The sequence below is a fragment of the Tenrec ecaudatus genome, chromosome 13 (assembly GCF_050624435.1).
Source record: "Tenrec ecaudatus isolate mTenEca1 chromosome 13, mTenEca1.hap1, whole genome shotgun sequence".
NCBI lineage: Eukaryota > Metazoa > Chordata > Mammalia > Afrosoricida > Tenrecidae > Tenrec > Tenrec ecaudatus.
This window is the reverse complement of record NC_134542.1, coordinates 27,579,825-27,603,474: the sequence shown is the minus strand read 5'-3', so window position 1 is coordinate 27,603,474 and position 23,650 is coordinate 27,579,825. Positions and strand designations below refer to the sequence as shown.

Genomic DNA, 23,650 nt, shown 5'->3' with positions numbered 1-23,650 from the left:
TTAGGGAGAATGGGGCTACTCAAGAAACAGAGATGGCATTGCACCTTGAGATACTGCTCACTCCAAAGTAACAGGCATGGGTGGTCTCTCAGGAAGGAATCCCCAAGGAGTTACCAGAAGAGGAAGAGAGCATTCGAAATTCCAGGGGACAAAGAAGAGAGAGGATGCTCGGGAACCTCATGTAATGTCCTCCAGAAGCCAGGTGAGGAGTCTTTGAGTCAGAGAACTTCAAAGGCAGCAGCACCTTGGGGTGTGGATAAACAGCAGGATTGGACATCACCTGTGCCCACAGGGAGGTGCTCTGGTGGCAGGGTGGGTTACAGCGGAGTCGCTGCCACAAAGTAAGCTCGGTTCTGGGGAAGATGAAGCTGTGTGCTCCAGTAACCCCACGGGACAATGCTACTCTGTTCTGCAGGATCGCTATGAGCTGAAATCAGCTCACTGATGGTAAGTTTTGTTTTTCGTTTGTTTTTGGATGGTTTTTCAAGTTATGTAAAGTAGGCAGGCTTTAAGCGTGTAAAAATCTGATTAAGTTCGGTGTTGGCGACATACTGGGAGCTAACAGCCTCAGCCTGCTATGAAAAGGTAAGCAACTTAAATCAATACACAAGCGGGAATTTTTTAAAAAATTCATTTGTACAACAAGAGTTATAAGGGCAAAACACAGGACCTTGAAGACCATGCTCAGGGTCTGGCTTTTATCCTAAGGATTAACATTCAGTCTTGTGGTGTTTGAGTTGTGAATCAAGAGAAAGAAGGTGATTGCAATATATTTTGAGAAAAGTCTTACAGTGGACAGTGTGTATGAGTGATAGGGGTGAAAGGGTTAATTTGTGACGTAGCACAAGGACCCTGCTTCATAGTCCAAGTGAGAGAGGACAGCAGTGTGGACTTGACAGTGGTAGGTGGCAGTAGAGATATAAAACAAGCCAAACAGATGGAAGTAAATGCTAAGAGCTAAAATCTATAAGAGTTGGTATTAAGTTAAATAGGAGCATTAAAAAAGTCACATGTAACTTTAGCTTTTTTAATTGTTTTTTTATTTTATTTATTGGTTGATGATAGATGCAGATATACTTTAAGATTTTTGTTTAAATATCATCCCATTAGAAAAAGACTTCTCCAGCTATTTGAAATAAACTTTCTTCCAGCCCTTCTTGAGTCTTTAAACTCTTACCATTTCATTTTTCTTAACAGTACATAATATGCAAGTATACTGTTTACTTTCCTGTGGCTTTCCAGTTTCATTGGCAACAATGGAAGTACAACAAGACCTGGCAATTTGTCATTCTTACTTATGTTTGAAATTCCCACCTTCCATAACAGTAATTAGCTTTCCATAGGTGGGCAATTGATAGTTATAAGATGAATTTTTTTTTAAAAAATGAGTGAGAAAGGCATAGGTTATTTGGGATAAATGAAATTATGGATATAAATGAGATTCTACCACAGAGATCCAAGTGTTGAAATATACAATGTCATGATAAACCAAAGAAGAGATGACAATAGGTGATAAAGTTAGAGATGTGGGAGAGGGTCCAGCAAAGAGCAATGGACCAGAAACCCGGAACGGCAATGGAATGCCAACATAGGAAGAGGAGCGGCTGAAAATAGGCATTTAGGAGGCCAGCTGCAGTGTCATTGAAAAAGTGCTGCCGTATTAATTTTTTAGCAGGGGGGGGGGGATGTGTTAGCATCAGAAAACAGAGAGAGAGAGAGAGAGAGAGAGAATGATAAAGGGCATATATTTTTATTTCAGACAATAAGAGTATAAAGCTATAAAGGGTGACTGGACACAAGTAAGGGATAAAGAGAGAGGATATTCAAGAAATATGACATGACTGCACATTCCAGAGCTAGCTCTCCATGGCGACCATCAGAACGTGGTCAAAGGCTTAGGGCGGAAATTCTGAACACTATGTCTAGCCAAGTAGAGGTTGGGCAGAGAGGAGAAAAGGTGGGTAGGTGTACCTCTGCAGTCCTCTTACTAAGCTTGATTAATTTGATTAAATAAAAATGTCAAAGTAAATATATGTTCTTACAAGCTTCCCAGGCCAATTACTCTGTCCACTTGCCTCAACTACTGAAATACATGTTCTAGACCTGTGCTATCCAGGGGGGTCCTATGATACCTATGGTTACAGAGAATTGGATGTGTATGAGCTGAGATGGATGCTAAGTGTAAAAAGCTGTCCAGATTTCAAACTCATGGTATAAAAACAATGATAATGTTGGTTATACTAAGTTTATATTGGGAGGGAGGTTTTCTTAAAAAAAACTCATGAAAATTTATGAAAAAATAATACCTGGATTCGGCTCAGATTATTTATCTATTGGCGTTGCTGGATAGGAGGAATAATTAAGGCACTCAGCTGTTGTGTGACTGATAGCCATTCGAACCTACTCAGAGCCACCTCAGAAGGAAGGATTATGAAGAAGGAGCTTTGGGAAACCCTGCCGAGCAGAGTTCCACTGGGACACACCCAAATCCCCCAAAGTTTATTCTTTCTTGACTACAACTAGTTTATATACCGAGCAGACAATGCTGTTCCAGATTGAAGTTGGTTGCTGGATGACAGAATTAATTGACATAATGATAATGAGATGTTTTCAGTACTGACCTAAAAGTTAAGAGATTCAAGTGCAGCCAGGCGTTCCATGACGCAAGGGCCTGGCGACGTGCTGCTGTAAATGTTACTGTGAACACAAGTCCCGGCAGCGGTTCCTCTCTGGAACATGTGCAGTCAACAACTACTCAACAGGAATGGGATTTTGTTGGTGGTGGTTTCTATATTGAGACTTCAGAAGTCTGCGCTAGAATTATATTTGTGCCCATCTTATCTGACTGCTGTCACGTCTACTCTAATGCCTGGCGACTCTATAGGACGGGGGAGAACTGCCCCGGTGGGTTATGAGACTGTACCTCTTCACGGGAGAAGGACTGGTAACCATTATGCCACCAGGGCTTAGTCATCTTATCGAACGATACAACTGACCTCTCTTTAATTAGATGACAGTATGTGTTCCAGACTCAGCATACACTTTTCAACTCTGTATAAATAGATCTTGCATCAAAATCAGGATTTAGGAACAATTACTTAATGGTTCCAAGAAGCTGTTTTTAGGGGCTAGCATAAACCCACCACTCAACTCAATGCAATCCAGTCAATGCTGACTCACAGTGAACTCCTGCAGGTTTCTGAAACTGTAACTGATCACAGGAGTAGAAAACCCAGTCTTTATACTGCTGAACTGCTGCTGGTTTACATCAGAGCCCATGGGAATCCATGGCGTATACGACAGTCTTCATCATACTCAAATTCAAATGCACGATTTCTTCTTTATAAAAAGTTCACATGCATATGAGGTGATTGAAGAGACCATGGCTTGGGTCAAGCACACGTTAGTCCTCAAAAGTGACTTTCTTCTATTTAACACTTTAAAGGGGTTTTAGACAGCCGATTTGCAATATAATATGCCATTTTACTTTTGGACTGGTGCTTCCATGAATGCTGATTGTGAATCTAAGTAAAATGAAATCCGTGACTTCAATTTTTAAAAAATATTTTCTATCGGTTCATCTGTGTGGATTTTGCTTTCTCTATATTGATTTTTCATTCATACCCAGGACAGTCATCTTTGACCTTCAAGAGTAACTGCTTCATGACCTCTGCCCTTTCAGCAGTCAAGTCTGTGTCACCTGGAAATTGTAGGTTGTTAATGAATCTTCCTCAAATCCTGATGTCATGTTCTTCTTCCAGAGGCTTTTGGCCAGAATCTTAGTTTACTTGTAAAACATACAGGTTGGAGAAGTATGATAAAAGAATCGAGCCCTGACACATACCTTCGTGATTTCAAACCAGGCCCATTCCCTTGCTCTGTTCTTGGTTTGTGCACACATTCCATGTGGGTACAGCAATGTGTTCTGCAATTCCCATTCTTTATCTTATCCTACTTTGTTAGGATCTATAGAGCCAAAGACCTTTGTATGGTCAATAAAACACAAATAAATAACTTTGTGGTATTCTCTGCTTTCAGCCAAGATTTATCTAATATGCAGATGTCATGTTAAATTATTCAATGTCTAATAATAGTTGATAAAAACAAAATAATTAAAATAAAAATAAAATTTCATTTCATAATAAAATACATATTATTTAATCTCAAAAATTATGAAATTACTTAATATTCTCCTCAGACTGTATTAATATTTAAGTGGGCCCCAATTTGAAAATGGGATCTATTACAGCAACTTCATTTTAAGTCAATTAACATGTTAGTCAAATACCTAATTCTTTTGTTGTCTTTATTTTAGAAATTCATTATGAAATTTTGATAAACCTGCTTTCTCTCTCAAAGCTGGAATTATTACGTATAACCATCTGTAATTGGGCATCTTAGAATGAAAACATTAGCAAGTTACACAACACAGCATTTTCTAGAGTACATAGCACTGATGATGCAATGTATAAAGAGGGAAAAGATGATCCTGATACAGTTCATTAGAACTCAAATATATCATGGATCACCGACTACCTGCAGTTTGAAAATGCATGCCCTGAAAGTGAATTCACGGAACTCCCTTCTTCCTCTTTAGAACATTAATACCATGTAATCCATCACGAGTTATGTTTTCCCCCCAATAATGCAAGGATGTAAAGAAAACAGTTATAGTTTAGCTTTCAAAGGGTCAAATGTAGCTCTTCCACCAATGGACTAAGTTATAGGTATCGTATTGAAATGCTAATACCTCAAGAGAAGCGATAATTTAATATTTGAATAGATTAAACAAAATTAATACCTCTCTCATTTAATAAGAATGTAATTAAATTCATGCTATTAAAGCTTTATCTCTGGAGTCTTGAGTTCAGCTAAAAAATTATAATAAAAATACCTAAATAGTATTACTGAGGACATTGATATAGCACAAGTCCAGGAAGTACTGTGAACTTCAAAGGTTCTACATGACTCAATTTTACCATACTTAGAACTCCTTTTTAAAATTTCCTAATATGCTCTTTTTTATGCTCTGTGGCTGAATATCTTCAATCATTCATTATCATTTAACAGAGGAAAATGGAACAACAGCATACAAGAATTAATAAGATGTTTGATGTGTTTTTATTGAATGCAAAGGATGTATTTTCATGTGAAAACCCTTCCTGTTTTTCTAATTTTATTTTGTAGGTAGAGTGCCTTGGATCTGCACTCAAGAGAAATGTGTCATAAATCAATACTATCACTTAATTCACAAGGAAACAGTACAGAAACAGATATGGATCCCAGGACAAGAGGTGTACTTTGTGTTGGATCCGGGTAACATTAAAAATGTGTCTATGGCAACGAACCCATCTATTTGCTTGCTATTTTGTAGAGACTTTTGTTTATCTGCTTTAATGTACCCATGCACCTATTTTCACTAAAAGCACTAGCACTACTTCTGAGAATTAGTTCGATTAAAAAAGAAGAAGAAAAGGAAAGGCAGGAAGAAAAGACGCAGCTCAGCCACTGGTCAATAGGAGCGACAGGACAGCGACAAACAGAGAAACTCTGCTACTAGAGAGGCCGGTAATCAAATATGAGAATCCTAAGGTCACCAGATGTGTTTAGTAAAATATTGCAAAAAATATCTGTCTTGGTGCCCACCCCTCCAACCAGTAAAACATATTCTATTGAGCTCTTTCTCAGGGGGCTGGTACTATAAAATGATATTATTTATTATAATATTATTATTAATACTAATAAGAATATTGTTAGAATTAGCCTGATTTTCTTGTCTATTTAAAATCATGCATTGACAATCTACATGAGATACCTTATTTTAGGAATAGTTTTAACCTAGGAATACTTATGTAGAGAATATAAATACATTCTCTTTGTGGGTGGAACCTAGGAAAGGCACTCAACAGTAGAATTTTGGTGACTGCCTGAAGACATTAGGACGTTGAAAATTCAGTTTATTTTAATTTCTTGTATCTGCTCACGTAATGCTTTGAGACCAGAATTTGCTTGAAGTACTTAGAAAACATGAAGCCCAACTCCACCGATTAAAAAATGTCCCCAAATCAAGCACCCTCGCTCCCATGGATTCCTGTGCTTTGCTCTTTCTTTACTCCCAGCAATTTAAAGAGTTTGAAAGGTATGTGCGTGACTCAGTGCAGGGGACCGCATTCAACTGTAAAGAGCACGCGTGGCGAATGGAAGCTAGCAGATGTCAGTCATGGGTTCTGGTTTTCATTTTGGACTTCACACTTCCTACTCCAGGTTTTAATTGAGATCATGGTAATTGATGCCACTTAGTGTCTGCAAAGAGAGGCCCAGGAGAGCTCCATTAGCCTTCTTGGGATAACAAGCAAAGGCAATAACTTTTCCCATTAAGCAAACAAAGACCCTGGCCAGAGCTCATTTGGCTTGTCAGTGCCTTGAAGCCAGGATGGCTCACCTCCTCCCTGGAGTCAGCAGCTGGCTGGCCTGCTGCACGCAGATGCACTTTCCTCACTACCTGGAGACTGAAAACCCTTTCCTACATCAACCCCGCCTTCCCATCCCGCGAGGGATTCTTTTCCTGAATGGAGCAGTCTTTTCCGACTTACAGCAAAGAATGTGCTTTCTCCTCAACGCTCTTTTAAGTCTTTAAGTGTCCTTTTTATTTCTGTCACCAATGAGCTTCATTAGCACAATGCAACTGAAATTACTCTGGGTAATGAGATCATCTATTTCAATAGGAAATACTCTACACACAGACAGTTTATATGTTTTGAGTGCGGTGAAACACAAAATTCAGCATTTTCTAGACGCTACACTATTGACTGCAATCAAGCTGCCATTCTCTGACAGTTACAGTAATGATTTCCGACCAGCTGATTTGAGAAGTTATTTCTGTAGTCAACAGAATGGGTCTGTTATTCGGATGCTGTAAATATTTAAATATTCATCACCCACGCTTTGGCGGGAACAATGGCCCCAGAGCAGTGCTGGGCAGCTCTCTGAGCAGTAGGTGGCAGCACTGCTCAGCTCCTCCCCTCCCCCAACTTAAAATGAGTTTCTTCAGACACACACACACACACACACACACACTCAAAAGTGGGGGAGGGGGGAACTTCAAACATTCATATGTTTCCATTTAGACTGTACAGATTTATCACAACTTTGGGCTATAAATTAACATTATTATCTGATCATCAAAATCAAAGAATAGCTCAATTGATGCTTTACAGCAAACCTGTTCATTGTTTCCTTTTTAATTTTGCCACTTAAAAATATACCTACTTTTGAAGGTGATGTGACAACCAAGAAGCCAGGTGCCTGGGTGAAATGTTCTGAAATCAGTTAGCTCTCCGTGATGAAAATCCACACAAGGGGAACCTCGTTGCCATTGAGCAGACTGTGACTCACGGGCTGGGACAGAGTAGAACTGACTCACAAGGTTCATGGGGCTGGAAATCTAGTTGTACGCAGGCCGCCTCCTCTTCCTCTTTGACTGCCATGTCTTTCTCCCATGGAAAGGCTGGCTCCATTTGAACTGCCAACCTTTTGGTCAGGAACCGAGCCTTTTGCCTTTGTACCACCAGGGCTCAGCTATATTATTAATGGACTCAGGTGTGTAGGGGGTGGGGGGTTGTTGGGAGAAGGTTGTGATGCTAACCCAAAGGTGGGTGGTTCAAAGCCCCTAGTCCCTCAGCAGGAGAGAGACCAGGCTGTCTGCTCCCATAACAAGTTAAAACCAAGAGAATACAAATGAAAACCATGAGATACCACCTCACCGGGACACTCTTAGCAAAATTTAAGAAGACAAAACATATCAAGTGCTGGAGAGGATGTGGAGAGATTGGCAGGCAGAATTGTGTCCCCACTGTGGCAATGTGGTGCTTCCTAAACAAAGGCAAACACAATCCTCATGATTCGCAATCGCTCCACGTGGCAGATACCATACAGAAATGAAGAAGAAAACATGAGCAGATATGTGCACACCCGTGTGTGTGGCAGCAATTTCTGTAGCAGCAAACCGATGGGAACAATCAACAACCTGTTGTTAGAGGAAAGAATAACCTTGGCTACTGGCATCCCACGGAGTATTATGCACACTTCACGATGCCACTATCATAATGGAAGAAGGGGGTGGGTAACACAAAAAGGAAAGGTTTTGCAGCCTATAAGGAGGCCAGAGGGAGGGGGCCAGGAAGAGTACAGAGGTAAGGAGGGAGGGTGGATGGCAAAGGGAAACTACAGAAGACGACATTGAAGCAGTGGGTTAAACAACGGCACACACGGGTGAAGAGGGGGCTCCTATGGACCAGGATATGCCAGTGTTTGGAAGAGATGCGCCTGCTACAGTATGCTTTCTGTCCTATGTGTTGTTTTAGTCCTCAAATTCAAGGGACAAGAAGAATAGTGAATAAAATTCACTATTTTAAAAGAGAAAGAAAACAGCCCCCACTGGAAAAATACTCCGGATTCCTTACCCGTCCGATGGAAACACTGGGCTGAGTGGTTACAAAAAAAGGGAAGTAAAATTGAAACTGACTTCAATGTCACACAAGCTAGTTTCAGACAGACAAGCAGGCAAACAAACAACAACGATTTGCATCCTTGGAAACCCTGTATGAGTCAGAATCGATTTTATGACAGGAGGTATTCTAAGTTGTGGCTAATTTCTAGAGACAGTTCTCCGTGTGTCTTCTTACAAACAGATCCTTTGCAATTTACAGGAGCCTATTTCTACCAATACCAATAGTGAAGAACTTTCTATGAATGATGATTTAAAGAGTAGTCAGGCAGTTTAGTTATTTCACAGTACAGAGTTTCAATTTCTTGAAGATCCAGGTATTTACACACCTGATAGTTTGCTTGCTTATTTTACTCAGTGTTATCTATAATAAATATATTTCCTAATGCATATGCCTTTAAATTTAAATTTTACCATCAACACATTCATGGGAAGCATGTGTGTCAGAAAGCACAATTGATTCAGATATAACTGAGGATTTAAAGTAAGACCTTTTTCCTTCAAGTCCACTTTTCTGCAAGTGTAATACATTTATTATACCGTTTCCCTGAAAGTAAGACACCCCCTGAAAATAAGACCTACTTACAGTTTTGCCTCTTACTGGAATTTAAGGCATCCCCCCAAAATAAGACCTCCCTGAAAATAAGCCCCCCCAAAGTACCATAATTCTGGACTCTGGACCTTAGTGGTGGGTGCCCCTGTGCAGCACACTGTTGGCCACAGTGCAGCCAGAGCAGACAGGAAGTGAGAGGTCTCTTTTAATAAAACAATAGACGAGTAAACAACAAATGTATACCATATTCTTCTTCGTGGAAAAATAAGAGTGCATCTTTGGGAGCAAAAATTAATATAAGACACTGTCCTATTTTTGGGGAAACAGGGTATGTAGTCATTCCAAAAGAACAAGGATACTAGATGATTTAGAGTCAGGACAGGGGTGTGTCAGGACTGTACCCTTTTATATCTTCTGCAGAAGACATCTTTTAAAGTGTTGAAAACAAAAAAAAATCACTTTGAAGACTGAGGTGTGTACCACGTAGGCATGGCATTTCAATCATTTCAGATGTATGTGAAAGTTGGACAATGGAAAAGAAAGATGGAGAAAGAATTGATGCTTTAGAAGCATGGTGTTGGCTGAGCATATTGAAAGTGCCCTAGACTGTAGGAAGAACAAGCAGATCTGTCTTAGTGGCTGGACAGACAGACTGCTAAGTAGAAGCATGATGGCAACGTTTCACCTTTGTATTTTGGACTGGTTATCAGCAAGGGCCATTGGCAGGAGAAAAATCATTATCAGTAATAAAGTAGAGGTTCCGTGGAAAAGAGGAAGTCTCTCAGCTGGATAAACTGACACAGTGGCACGAAGAATGAGAGCGCCAACAACAGCCATGGTCAGACTGGGGTAGGTTCCAGTCACGTTCATTCTGCAGTCTGTCACTTAGGTCGGCAGGAGTTGGAACTGACTAGATCGTACCTAATAACCCCGCGGTTTCATTTCTAAAGGAGAAGATTCCAACAGTTACCTCACAGGTTTGGTGTGAGAGCGGAATGAAATACAATAGATAAAGGGTTCTGTGCATAGGATAACTCTAGTTTCTGAACTTATTTCTGCTTTTCCACTATGCCAATTCCAGTCACGTAATATAAAGTTACAGGCAGTTTGTACCCCAAGCCCTAAGCACAGTACTAGACACACATTAGGTGTGCAATACAAATATATGTGATTCAAGGAATAATTCAAGATTCCTAGACATAATGAGTTATTAGTGTAAATCAGACTGATCAATCCATTGTAGTAAGTCCAAATATCCATCCATCCAATTATTGTACAGTTAATTTTTTTAAAAATCAAATAAAACCCCTCACTGTCATCAGTCATTTCTTTGAAGTAAATTCTAGCAGATAATGTAGCTGTTTGCATGTATTTTAATGGTTTATAAGCTAGGTAGAATATTTACACATTATCATTATGAAACTCACAAAACAAACAGTCTCATTTAATGTTTGCAACAACTATTGAGTTAGAAATAGTTAATATGATGGAACATAAACATAAAGAGCTTAAGAGACTTGTCAGATACTATACAAGTAATACAGGCTGGCCTTATTCTAAATTTTCATCTCCCTACACCAGGCATCCTCAAACTACGGCCCATGGGCCACATGCAGCCCACCGGGGAGGTTTATCCAGCCTGCCGGGTGTTTTTGCCCTGTTTGTTTTTTTACTTCAAAATAAGATATGTGCAGTGTGCACAGGAATTTATTCAGAGTTTTTAAACTATAGTCCGGCCCTCCAATGGGTCTGAGAGACAGTGAACTGGTCCCCTGTTTAAAAAGTTTGAGGACCCCTGCTACACCATGTGAAAAGAACTCAGAGCATTAATCGGTTTTTGCAATGGTTTACCAATACAATATTTTAACAATATTCCATGCATTTAGTCTATAGAATATTCTTACACCAAAGAGTTTGAAAGTGTCCATTGACAAAGAGCTTCTTTATAAGATGTTAGCTTACTCCTTTGTTCCCATAGATATATTTGTGTTTTATAGACAGTTTATCTGTCCAACAATCTTACTCTTGACATTTGAAAATTGTTAAATATCATATATGCTAATCACTGTAATGAAAATAGAGGGGGTTGTTAAATTTATTGTCCCACTAAAACCCTTATAGAAGAATAGTAGAGTAACTCCAACTGCCATTTATCTTAAGTAAAAACATGCACCTCAAAGACGTGGAACTGGAACAGACTCTTGGATGCCAGTGAGCAGGAATGAGCTCACCACTTTTGCCAACAATTGCTCCTGAATATATCACAAATTGCGATGAGGGTTATGGAGAAAGAGTGTTTGAATCATCGAGGTCTTACTGACAAGGTTAAACCCAAGGGCATTGATCTAGCAATCTGGGATTGCTCATAGTCTTCAATGCTAAAGAGATTTCAAAGGTTAGATTTTACCTCCAAATTTCTTACACCAAGTTTCTGAGAAGCTCTGTCACAGCCTTGAATAGCACTATTCGGTGGCACGGAGCCTAAATCGGTTAGACGTTTGGGTCTTAGGTTAACTCACTACATCTCTGAACAATTACCACTATGTGCTTATTCCAGGTCCTTTTCCCTCATCGGTGTCCTCACCTCTTGAAACTTTGGGATTCTAACTGTGAGTAAAATGACTCAATTGATGAGCAATCAAGTTGATGTAGGACAGCTTGAAAGTGCCTTGCCTCATTCTTATCCGACACGTGGCTCATTGATTCCCGTCTGGAGATTTCCTCTTCACCCTGAAGACCTGATCAGCTACCATCCACGCCCAGCACTGAAGAGCAAGGAAGGTGGCCTATTGCCCCATGAGCCTTCGACCAATGAGCAACTGAAGAGTGAATAAATGTCTTCAGAGGAGACAGTTTCTCCAGAGGATCTTTCCTACCATATCATGATCACATGGCAGATGCACTGTTTTAAGAGGTGAGCAAATGTTTTTCTGACTTCTTCCTGCTTTGCTTTTTAGAGAAGCCAGGCTAAAATACACTATTAATAAAAATATGAAATCCAAATCTAACACACAATGAAATCCTTCAACCACCCCCAATATTTACAGAATCACTGGCAAACATTGAAATGAACAAAAGCCACAGTTTTCAGTAGCTCAGTGCAAGGTGTAACGCGGTATTTTTGATTCACCCACATGTTCTGTAATAGGATAGGTTTTTCTCATTCTGTTCTCCCCATACACAGCACAAATGGTGAAGATTGGCATCATATAATCTTCTGAATTTAATTCAGAACTTTATTTCATTCTTTTCCCCATAAAAACAGAAACCATAATTTGAAGTCACCTAAATCATGATTTTTCCCCAATACAATCTAAGATTGTCCTTATTCCTAGTGTCACATTACTTCAAATAAGTGACTGAATACATAACACATATATTCTAGAGCAGAGTACCCTGAGATTAGTCTGCCCCCTTCTTCTTCCTCCATGTGATTTATAGTCAATCTTGCTTCAAGAAAGTATTTGAGACAAATAAGTAGGAAAATACAACTGTGGCCAATCAGCTACTTCTTGCAGTGAAGACAAATATCCATTTTAGCAGCCTTGGTTTTGTTTGAGTCCTGAGTCCATGGTAGTGTAAGCAGTTACACGCTTGTCTGCTAATTTAGAGTTTGAAAGTTTGAATCTACCCAGAGGCACATTAGAAAACTACTCATAGGTGATTTATTTTTGAGCAGTTGGTCACTGAGAACTTTAGGGATCACAGGTATACTCTTATATACTCAGAGTTGATTTTATGGAACCATGGAGTAGTGGTAGTATAATTTATCTATCTATCTATTTAATTTTATAAAAATGCTAATCCCCCAGTCTTCTTCTGGGATAAGAAAAACCAAGTTACAAAATAAGCTAGACACATTTATTAATGGGAAGAAAAATGTGGTAAAATTTTCTTTTATAGTTGTTCCTGTTTATGGAATGGAGTAAACCACCACAAATTAATAAACTATTAAATTTCAATTTATTCATATATATTCTAGCTTTTAACATATACTGTGTGCACTGATTCTCGACATATGGTTAAGTAATTAAGATGGAAAGAGGAATAAATGAAATAGGAAGTTTAAATCTGGCCAAAGGAGAGAATTTTAAAAATCCACATGTAAAGATTTTATTTTAGCATAAACATAAAATTTCTGAACTCTCCAGAATATACTCAGGTTTCAAATAGTAGGCAGGGTCTGAAGTACAGATTGTTATAAAGAATCAGCATTCTCCCCCTGCTGCTTTGCTGCACGCCCTCAGTGCCTCGCCTCAGCGTGATGTGCCAGACCATGCACTATTTCCTCACTGTGTCTCCAGTGCTGTCCCCACAGCACCACAGTTCAGTGAGGGACTCCATGTCCCATGGTGGGGCCAGCCCTACAGTCCTCCCCCTGTGCATTGTCTTCTCCGAGCAGGAACACTGTCCTCAGGGCTTGGTGGGCCAGGATGTCCTCTCCTCCCTCTCCATCCCTTTTCATTTCTTACATGTACTCTAATCTGATGTGCCCCTCTCCCCAAGTCGTAGCCCAGTGCTGTCGTCTGAAGTGCGCTCGTCTGAGGGATGGTGGTGTCCACGTAGTTGGGGTTGGGAACCATACCACAGAGCTCTCTATTGGTTCACTGGTACATGCCGCTATGTTGAATTCTTGGCGCATTGGGACCAGAGTGATGAAATCCCCGGGGGAATACCAAAATTAGATTTTGGAGACAGAGTGTGGCACCCCATCAGACTTGACTGGAAAGCACTTGCAAAGGCCAACAAACAGACCTTGAACAATTTATAGGCTTTTCAATTTTTGCCAGTGGATTTCTTTTTGTTATGGTTTTTTATTTTGTTTTTGGTTGTTGTTATTGTTTTTATTGGTTTTGACTTCTTTATTGTTTTATTTGGCTTTGCTAGATTTTTGCAGTTATTTATGTATCTGCATGTCTATCTAGACAAGATAGGCAGGATAAATAATTCAGAGATGAAAAGAATGGGACCAATGTTTAGGTGTGGATACGGGAAAGGAAGGGGCAGGGAATAACCAACCCAAGGACAAGGGAACAACACGTGAACTAAAATCAAAAGAAGGAAGATCGTGAGATGCCTGGTGGGGCTTAATCCAGGGCAATTTAGCAGCAAGGAATTACTAAGCCAGAATGAGGGCCAAACATGATGGTGGGACAAGAGGAAAGTAAAAGGAAATAGTGGAAAGAACCAGGAGGCAAAGGACATTTTTAAAGACCCAAATACAGGCATGTACATATGTAAATACATATACAATGAGAGGGGAATAGAAATAAGCACTCAAGAATTAAGGTAGTAGTTGGACATTGGGCCTCAACTCAAGTAGTCCCTCAACACAAGAACACTTTGTTCTAATAACCCGGCATTCTGTGATGCTCATCTTCCTGACACGATTGCTGAAGACAAAATGGGTGCACGAGCAAATGTGGTGAAGAAAGCTGATGGTGCCTGGCTATCAAAAGATATAGCATCTGGGGTCTTAAAGGCTTGAAGATAAACAAGTGGTCATCTAGCTGAGAAGCAAAAAAGCCCACATGGATGAAGCACGCCAGCCTGTGTGATCATGAGGTGTTGATGGGATCAGGTATCAGGCACCTAAGACCCAGAACAAAATAATACCCAAGGTGAATGGGGGTGGGGGGGAGTCGTGAAGTGGAGACTCAATGCCCATCTGTAGACAATTGGACATTCCCTCACAGAGGGATCACAGGGACGAGATAAGCCAGGCAGGGTGCAGTATAGCACGATGAAACACACAACTTTCCTCTAGTTCTTTGGTGCTTCCTTCCCCCCACTATCATTATCTCAATTTTACCTTACAAATCACATTAGACCAGAGCACGCACACTGCTACAGACGAGAGCCCCTAACACAGGGGATCTAGGATAGATCGACCCCCCCAGGGCCAACAATGAGAGTAGAGATACCAGGAGGATTAGGGGAGGGAGTGGGAACAAAGGAGGAATCGATCACAGGCTCAATCAAGAACACCCCTATCAGGGGGATGAATAGCAGAAATATGGGTGAGGGGTGACAGAGGAAAATGTAAGATATGGAAATAATAATCTATAATTTATTCAGGGATTGTGAGGGAGGGGGAAGAAATAGGTAGTTGATATCAGGGGCTCCAGTGGGAAGAGAATGCTTTGAAAATGATGACGGCGCCATAGGTGCAAACGTGCTTGACACACTGGATGAATGGATGGATTGTGATAAAGGATGTAAGAAACCCCAATAAAAGTATTTTAAAAAAATCAGCATTCTGTGAAAATCAGACCACATTTGATCCCACAGTGGAAGATTATGATATCATTCCATAACTGTCAAGTCATATTATTGCATAACTGCTACGTTATGTAACGACATAATTGCCAGCTCTCTGAGAATCCCAGCCCAGTCAAGGGGACACACAGCTGACATACAGATTTCACCATCAGTGCCAGCATTACTGTGGCTGGCCCCTCAGAATTTTACCTGGCTGTAGGCACACATTTTTCATGGACAAACTAGTTAGTGGATGTTTCATTCATTACAAATGCAAAATGTTGGATACTGAAATAGTCAATATGTAAGGTGTAGGGGCAACTACATTTTTCAAGGTCTCCTCACACAGTTTCTGATCAAGCTTTTAGAAATGTTTGAAAATATCAGAACTCCTACTATAAATAACTTTCTGTACTTCATTTTTATCGTTAAATTTACTTTTATCATTTAAAATTTCTATCATTAATAATAATAGTGAAATGTAATATAAATCCTGCTCAATACTTCCCTGAAACATGAGTACCCCTGAATCTAAGCATGTTTTCTAGTGTTGAGAGTGGTCTTCACAAGTAGATCTTTGGAAAGCTGACAGTATACACCATAATGCCTTACATATGCTCAGTACTATGTCAGGGGTCAATGGGTGAGCAATTGTTGAACCTTAACCAGTCTATGCTAATTTGTGTCAGTGAACTAATAACCAGTATTAACTCAAAGTTGAATATCCCCATAATATTTCAACATAAAATAACTGAGGTTCCACATAAAATAATTGAGGTGAGACCATGTACCATGTAAGCAAAAATCACTTTTTAAACCAGATTTGGCTTCCTAACCTACATGGTTTTCCAGTACAATCATTGCTTGATAAAAACTTGATAAAACAAATTGTAGCTTTGAGCTTGTTGGACAGACAGCAAACACGTTCTAATGTTTCAGCTCAGTGATTGCCATTTTTAAGAAAACAATCAGAACCTGGCTTCTGAGAAACCCAAGCCCAACTTGGCACCATGGAGGCATTTCCAGGGATAGAGACCCTCTGGCACAGAGTAGAGCTGCCCTTCGTGTTTCTGAGCTTGCAGCTCTCTGCAGGAAGCCCTGTATTTCTCCTGTGTTCCAAGTGATTGGGATGCTTTGAGCTAAAAGTTGACATTATGCCCTTTCTTTGGTACACTATATTGCCTTTACCTTTTAAAAGTTCAATATTATTTGAATCTCTATAAAATTTTAATATAGTAACAAATCCTAGTCCAGACCACAGTAACTGCCCAGTCTAGCATAAATTTGTGGACTGTATTTTGTTTTTCAAAGACAAAAGGAAACACTGGTTGTTAATTAATGGCATTGAAATGCTACACTGATTTCCTTGACCAGGTATATGACTCTTCTCATTGGAAACACCTTGGCTTTCCTATTCATGTTAAAGAATAAACAATGAAGTACAGGCAAGCACTGATCCGATAGTATGGTTTATATTAGAGAACAAACCTTCATTGTGTCCCTTCTATTACACATACATGGAGGAAAACACGGTCGATTAGGGCACCTTGATTTATAGTTACCTTAAAAGATATCTGACAACTCATCAGTGTCATTTGAAGAGATACTATTATTGTGTTTTTAAAGTCACTCTAAGACAAACAATATGTAACTTTTTTTTTCTTTTTAAGTAGGAAAAGGAGAAATGTTTGTTTTTTTTTTACTGGCTAATTGTGTTATCGGTATCAACACTCATGAGATGAATGATATCAGAACCATCACAGAATGTAAGAAATATATGGAAGAGAATATAGAAATGGAATGAATATTGATATTGACTTTGAAAGGAAAAGACTTAAAGAAAATCAGAGATGTCATAGAAATCTAATAGGAGAGTTTTCATTTATGACATATACTATCATCTCTATATTGTGTCTATAGGAATATATACATTTTTAACTACTTAAAAATAAGGATGAAAGTCACTAATATTGAACAAGCCAAAGACTGCTGGCTTTTGAGTTGAATGAAGTGTGTATAGTTGGGAAATGGGACAAGCTAACACCACAATACCTAGAAGGGAGAGAGAGACATCATGAAAATGTAAAGGGGGGCAAGCAGGCTGAACAGTAAAACCACCCAACTGAGCAGACAGTATCCAGTAGAAGAGTTTAATAAAAGTAAAGAGATTAATGGTGAACCTGATGAGAAAATGGGAAATGATAATAACAAGAACAGTAAGTGTTTATGGTACTCTGAAACACACATCGTAAGAGTGATTACATACTACTTTAAAACCCTCAAATTGATATGTAAATGAAGAAATAAAAAGTCTGGAGCCTAGTTATTGCACAGGAGTAAGAGTTTCCAAGAACTATTCATTGGTGAGCCCAGAAAATGTCAGGTCACTGAAAACAAGCTTCCTGGGGTCCAGAGGCTAAGAAAAAAAAGAGGATTTCAAAAAGAAACTACAGTTGCACGAAGACCCAAAGGAGCCCACACGTTACTCAACCTAGCATATTCCAGTTTTTATCATGCGCTGCAAAGCGCCCCAAGATTCCTAAAAGTAAACGAATAAATGCCATTACGTTGCTATTTGCTTCTGAAGAGCTCTATTTGGAATGGACACAGGTAGTTTACAAAGGAAATTGTGGCACGAACCAGGAAGCAGCCGATCTGTGGAGAAACCACCGGTCACAGAAGCAGTGCCCCGAGGGCAGCGTTGATGGGTACGAGCACGTGCGTGCAGGAAGGTGCCCTGGTGGAGTGCTTATTCCATGGACAGCCAGCTGCAGGGTCAGCGGGCACAAACTACTCGCTCCTCTGCCAGAGCAAGATGAGTTTCTACTCCTCTAAAACGCTGCAGTCTCACAAACCCACTGCGGCAGTTCTACCCTGTTCTAGGCTCACTTGGAGTCAGCATTGACTTGATGGCAAGGCATTTGAATTGTGTGTGTGTGTGTTTTCTTTAGCTAAGAGGAACATGACAGACCATGCGACATTGCAAACTAACTCATGAGACCTCCTTTAGCGTCTACTCAGTTGTCTTTCAGATGACAAACTTCCTCCTCATCAGACAAAGGTTTCGACTGGTTTCAGAGGCCTGGCCACAGGACCCTTGTAATTTCCATTGTTGTTGTGAGGTGCGACTGAGTTGGTTCAGCCTCAGATGTCGCTGTGCAACAGGAGGAAGCATCATGTGGTCCCGCGCCATCTTCACACGTGTTCCTGGGCCTGGGCCGGCCGTCGCAGCCATTGTGTTGGTCGGGTGGTGGAGGGCCTCCCTCTATTTTCACTGCCCCTCGGCTTCCCTGAGCATATGCTGTGCTTCCCAGGGACTGGTCTCTCCTGAGACATTCCCAAAGTACAGAAGACACGTGCTTGCCATCTTGCCCTCGGAGGGGCATTCTGATAGCACTCCCAAGCCAGATGTGTTTGTTGTTTTGGCAGTCCATGGTACTTTTACTTCTTCATCAACACTATAATTCAAATGCGTTGAATTTCCTTCCGGGTCTTCCTTATTCAATGTCCAACTTTCATATGCATATCAGGCAAGTGAAAATAGCATGCATGGGACAAGCACACCTTGGTCCTCAAAGCAACATCCGTGTCTTCGACATGTTAAAGCGGTCTTGTGCAGCAGACTGGCCGAAAGCAATGGGTCATTTGATCTCTTGACTGCTCTTTCCATGAGTATTAACTGTGGAGCCAAGCAAGGTGAAATCATTGACGACTTTGATCGTTACTCCTTTGATCATGCTGTGGCCTATTGGTCCTATTGTGAGGATTTTGGCATTCTTTATGGTGAATTATAATCCATCCTTAGGGCTGCAATTCTTTTTTCTTCTTTTTCTTTTCACAAGTACTTTATTCAGATGTCAGCAATGGGAGAAGATGAAAGTTAAAGACCCTAATAAATCACCTTAACATAGCATCTCAAGTTGACAGGTTTTATAATATGAAGGATACTCTTTATCAGCAAGTGCTTCAAGTCCTCCTCACTTTCAGCAAGCAAGGTTATGTCATCTACATACCAAAAGTTGTTGCTAAGCCTTCCTTGCATCCTGATACCACCAATCCTGGTTGCTAAGTGACCTAAAATGACAGTTCCAGCCCTAACTCAATATTTGAACTAGGAATTGGGCGTTGTATGAATGCCCAGTCGGTAATGCTGAACATCCCAGGTGCCCTTGCTACAGACTTCATTTTGAATTGTCAGACTCCAACTTGGTCCAACTGTGGCCGGATCCATATCCACTGAAAAGGAGGGTCAGGAAAGAGCATGCAAAAACCATAAAACTTCTTAAACTGCCCAAAGCAGAAATCTTGTCCAAGAAACATACACCGATTCTTGACTGAGATCAGAGCCCTGCAAACACTGTAATATGGTAAGATCCAAGAGCCTCTATTGCCTATTGCATCTCATGCCTGTAGGTCTCTCCTGCAGGTTTCTAGTCCTTAATAAATGCCTTAAAGCAATTTTGACTCTCTAGCCTTTTTGTCCATGCCAGTCTCATAGAACAGAACAAACTATCAATTTAAGGGACAAGAACCCATCCATTGGTCCATGGAGTGAATTCCACTCCTGGCGACCCGACGGGAAAGAGCAGAATTGTTCCATTGGGTTTCTGAAGTTGTAACCTTTATGGGACAGTTTCACCTTTCTCTCTCAAGGGGAAAAACATATTTTATCAAAAATAACCAATGGTTTAATGTTAACCGTGCTTAAAGATGGTTTCAACTTTTGACCTAAAATCATTTTTTGAAAGTTCAAAATCAATTGATCATGGGTTTTGTTTCTCTTGAATCGAACCCCAAACTACATTCTCTAACGTCTCTTCTATTCAGCAAAACTGTAACAAATTTGAGAGGATATCAATATTCTATTTGGTAGGGGAAAAGAATTGTTGCTGTTTGGAGAGAAACTTCCGAGCAAAGTCCTGCTACTTCATGATTAGTTTTAAAGCAAACTTACCGATCTAAACTTATTTTGAAAAATGCTCATTGGCGTGCTGTTATGTTTTTGATTCCAGACCAGAGAAAGATGCTGGAAAGCCCAGCGCTCATCTCTGTAATTAGTGATTCCCCTTCATCTCAGAAGGAGCTGAACTGCAGTCTTTACTTCCAAGGGTTCCTGGCTTGACTTTCAGCAGGGGTTTTCAGGTACAAATTGCCAAGCGACTCATTTGATTAAAGAGGCTAATTTGATGTTCCTGTGTGGTTTCCACATAAGCACCTCAGTGAAGTTGCAAATATTTCTTCCAGGAGTCCTTTGGGGGAAATTCTAAGGTGCTAGATCAGCACTGATTTGCAAAAACAAAACAAACAAAAACCATGCAGCTTCCTCATAGCTTCATTAACCTAACTGGAAGTGGGCCTCATTTAGCATTACCCAGATGGTGAAATTGGGGTTGATTATCTGATCTTGGGTAGCAGAAATGTGGTAATAGATCAGGCACTACCACACATAGTTTAGTGGACATGGGGAGCAGCTGGGAGCAATTTAAAATGCAAATAAATTTAAATGGACACCTTTCCCCCAATACTTCCAGGGATTCTCACAGTCCAGATTTGGGCTAGAATCTGTATTTTCCCCCCTCACTTCCTCTGACAGCCTTCTTGGACATTGAACAGCAGGTTAAATGACACCTCTACGCCTCACTGAAAGCAAAAGTCAAGGTCTTGGTGATATTCAGGACCCTACATGGTCTAGTTCCCATGCCCTCTATGATCTCTCTGTGACTTTGCTCACTGACTGCTCACTCCACAATATCCTCCTTCCTGGTTCCTAAACAAACAAGGGCAGGCTCCCAGCCAGGGACCGGCATTTTTCCCTCCTTGTGCTTTTAAGGCTCCTTTCCCAAATATCTGCATATCCAGGTCATTGTCTTTTCTTTCAGACTTTTCTTATATGCAATCATCTCCAAAGAGAACTGAATTGCACACCCAACTTCGGTGTGTGATTTTCATAGTCCCTATCCTGTAATTAATTCTCCAGCTTTGCTTGTTTGTTTATTTATTGTTTTTTTGTTAGACGGTAAACAGAACCAAAGCAAAGGTTTTTGGTCTGCTTTTGTTCCCTTCTGTATCCCCAGCACAGTCCTCGAACACTCATAGCAGGCATTTAAGACACCTTTAGTAAGGAGGTGAATGCATAATGAAATGCAGCATGGAGTTAAGCGATATTGTAGTCTCACAAGGAATTTGAGTCTATCACATCTGCCTTTCAGTAGGTAAAAAAACAAAACAAAGCATACCTTATTACTGTAGTTGCCAAAATTTGACCATCTCAGAAGAACTTAATCAAAGATCAGAAAATTCCAAACAAATGAACAAACTCCCTGCCATCATACTGACCCTACAGGGCAGGGTACAACTGCCCCTCTGGGTTGCTGAGACTAACTCTTTATGGCAGTAGAAAACCTTATCTTTCTCCCAGGGAGTGGCTGGTGGCTTAGAACTGCCTCCTTTCGGATAATAACCCAACATGTAACCATTCCACCACCAGTTGGCATAGTTAAAAATACCTTAAGGATTTAATTTAAGCAAGATATTATTAAACTCACACATGTTATATTTATTTGTGTGTGTGTGTGTGTAAACCTCTCACTGACACCTAATTGATTCTGATTCATAGAAAGCTTATAGGACAGAGTAGAACTGCCCATATGGTGTCTGAGACTATAAATCTTTACAGGAGTGGAAAACCTCACCTTTCACTCTTACAGTAGCTGGGGGTTTCAAACTGGTGACCTTGTGTTTCACATCCTACCTTGTAACCTACTTCACCACCAGGGTTCCTCCCAGTCCTCTAAAGAAAGGCAATACAATATCGACAGAATCTTGAGGGCTAATGTGAGCTAAGCACTTTAAAACAATAAAGTATCACCTACTTATAAGAGAGTTTATACTTATCAACCATCATGTAACATTTAACTCTATCAGATTTTTCCATTGGTGCCTTCCGCTGGACCAGACCTTCCTGAATTCGTGTAATCCCACCTTGAATCTGGCTCGGCCGGGAGACTTAGTTTGGCCAGTGGTGTATGGACAAGCAGAAAGCAAGTGGAGGCACGAGAAACCTTTACACAGGGGAGCTCACACTCCTCAAGCTCGCTGCTGCCAAATCACCTGGACCAGAGGAGTTACTGCATAGTACAGAGCACAGGAACCGCCCCACTGAAGCTAGTCGAAAATGGAAGCAGAACAAATTAATAAAGTGTTGCATTAAGACTCGATTTTTGAGTGGGCTGTGATGCAGCCACAGATAATTGAGGTGCCTGAGCTGAGTTGGCTTGGTTCAAATGGCCTCAAGGCTCAAATGAATGACTTCAGTGGCATAACTTCTTGACAATGTGTGAGGCAGCTGACAAGATATTGGAAAGGGCTCTCAACATCCCTGAAAATCAAGCAGACATTCACGTAATTCACTAACTCTTGAAGCTTGCTTGATATTGTGCACGTAAGTTTATTTATCCTTATTAGAAAAGAGTCTGTAATGGAATCTTTATACATAAGTCAGTGTGTAAATTCAAACTGAAACAAAAATCTATTCCACACAAACGATGTATCTGGTTTTCCTATGTTGTGCCAGTCGTCAGAAGCAGCCAATATACTCCTTGAGCAATTTTGATTTGCTTTCCTGAGACTTAAGCAGCTACTTCTTGGCAGGGAGTCTATTGTAAGTGATAGGGAGCTAGTCCTCCAACAACTTCCAGCTATATCAGTGGGGCATCTCCACCTTGGTGAATAAGCCTCATTGGTGAAATTTCAATGGGACCTTAATTGGTTTTGAAGCGAAGTTCATCTCATCAAAGATCATAGCCCTTTCACTGCGAGTCTTGCTTTCTCTACATCAGGCCCTGTCTGGGGCATTGTGTTTAGTACTTGGCAAGGGACTGAAGTCATTGGACAGTACAGGCAGTCACGAGGTACGTTATTGTTCTGCCAGGATGCTCTCAACACAGCAAGAGCGCTGGCATTCTTAAAAGAGGGATTTCTAACCCTTTACCTGAAATCGTGGTGTCCTCTGAGCCGGCATTGTTGTTCAGCACAATAGCTTCATTTTCTGAGTACCAAGGTTTGGTAGCTTCGCATTGTGAGGTACAAAAGTGTCTTCCGACTACAAGGAAGTAACATGTTTTCATCTTTTTTGTAGTTTTTTTTTCTTTTATAGCCAAGGAGGACATTGAATGATGCCATGAAACCTGAATGCATTTTCTTTTTCTCAAATGGGTGGTTAACAGCTTTGTTATTGTCAAGGGCTCCCAGATTCTGAGAATTCCATTGTGATGGGCTCTAGGGTGCACGGCTACACTAGAGTTCTATCCTACTACCTGTATGGTGTCAAA

At 40.4% G+C, this 23,650-nt stretch overlaps 1 protein-coding gene across 1 annotated transcript in view; it reads right to left on the bottom strand.

Annotated features, from left to right (window-relative positions):
* Nucleotides 1-23,650, bottom strand: part of ERBB4 (erb-b2 receptor tyrosine kinase 4) — a 1,152,669-nt gene that overhangs the window by 89,365 nt on the left and 1,039,654 nt on the right. The gene's annotated exons all lie outside the window — the stretch shown is intronic.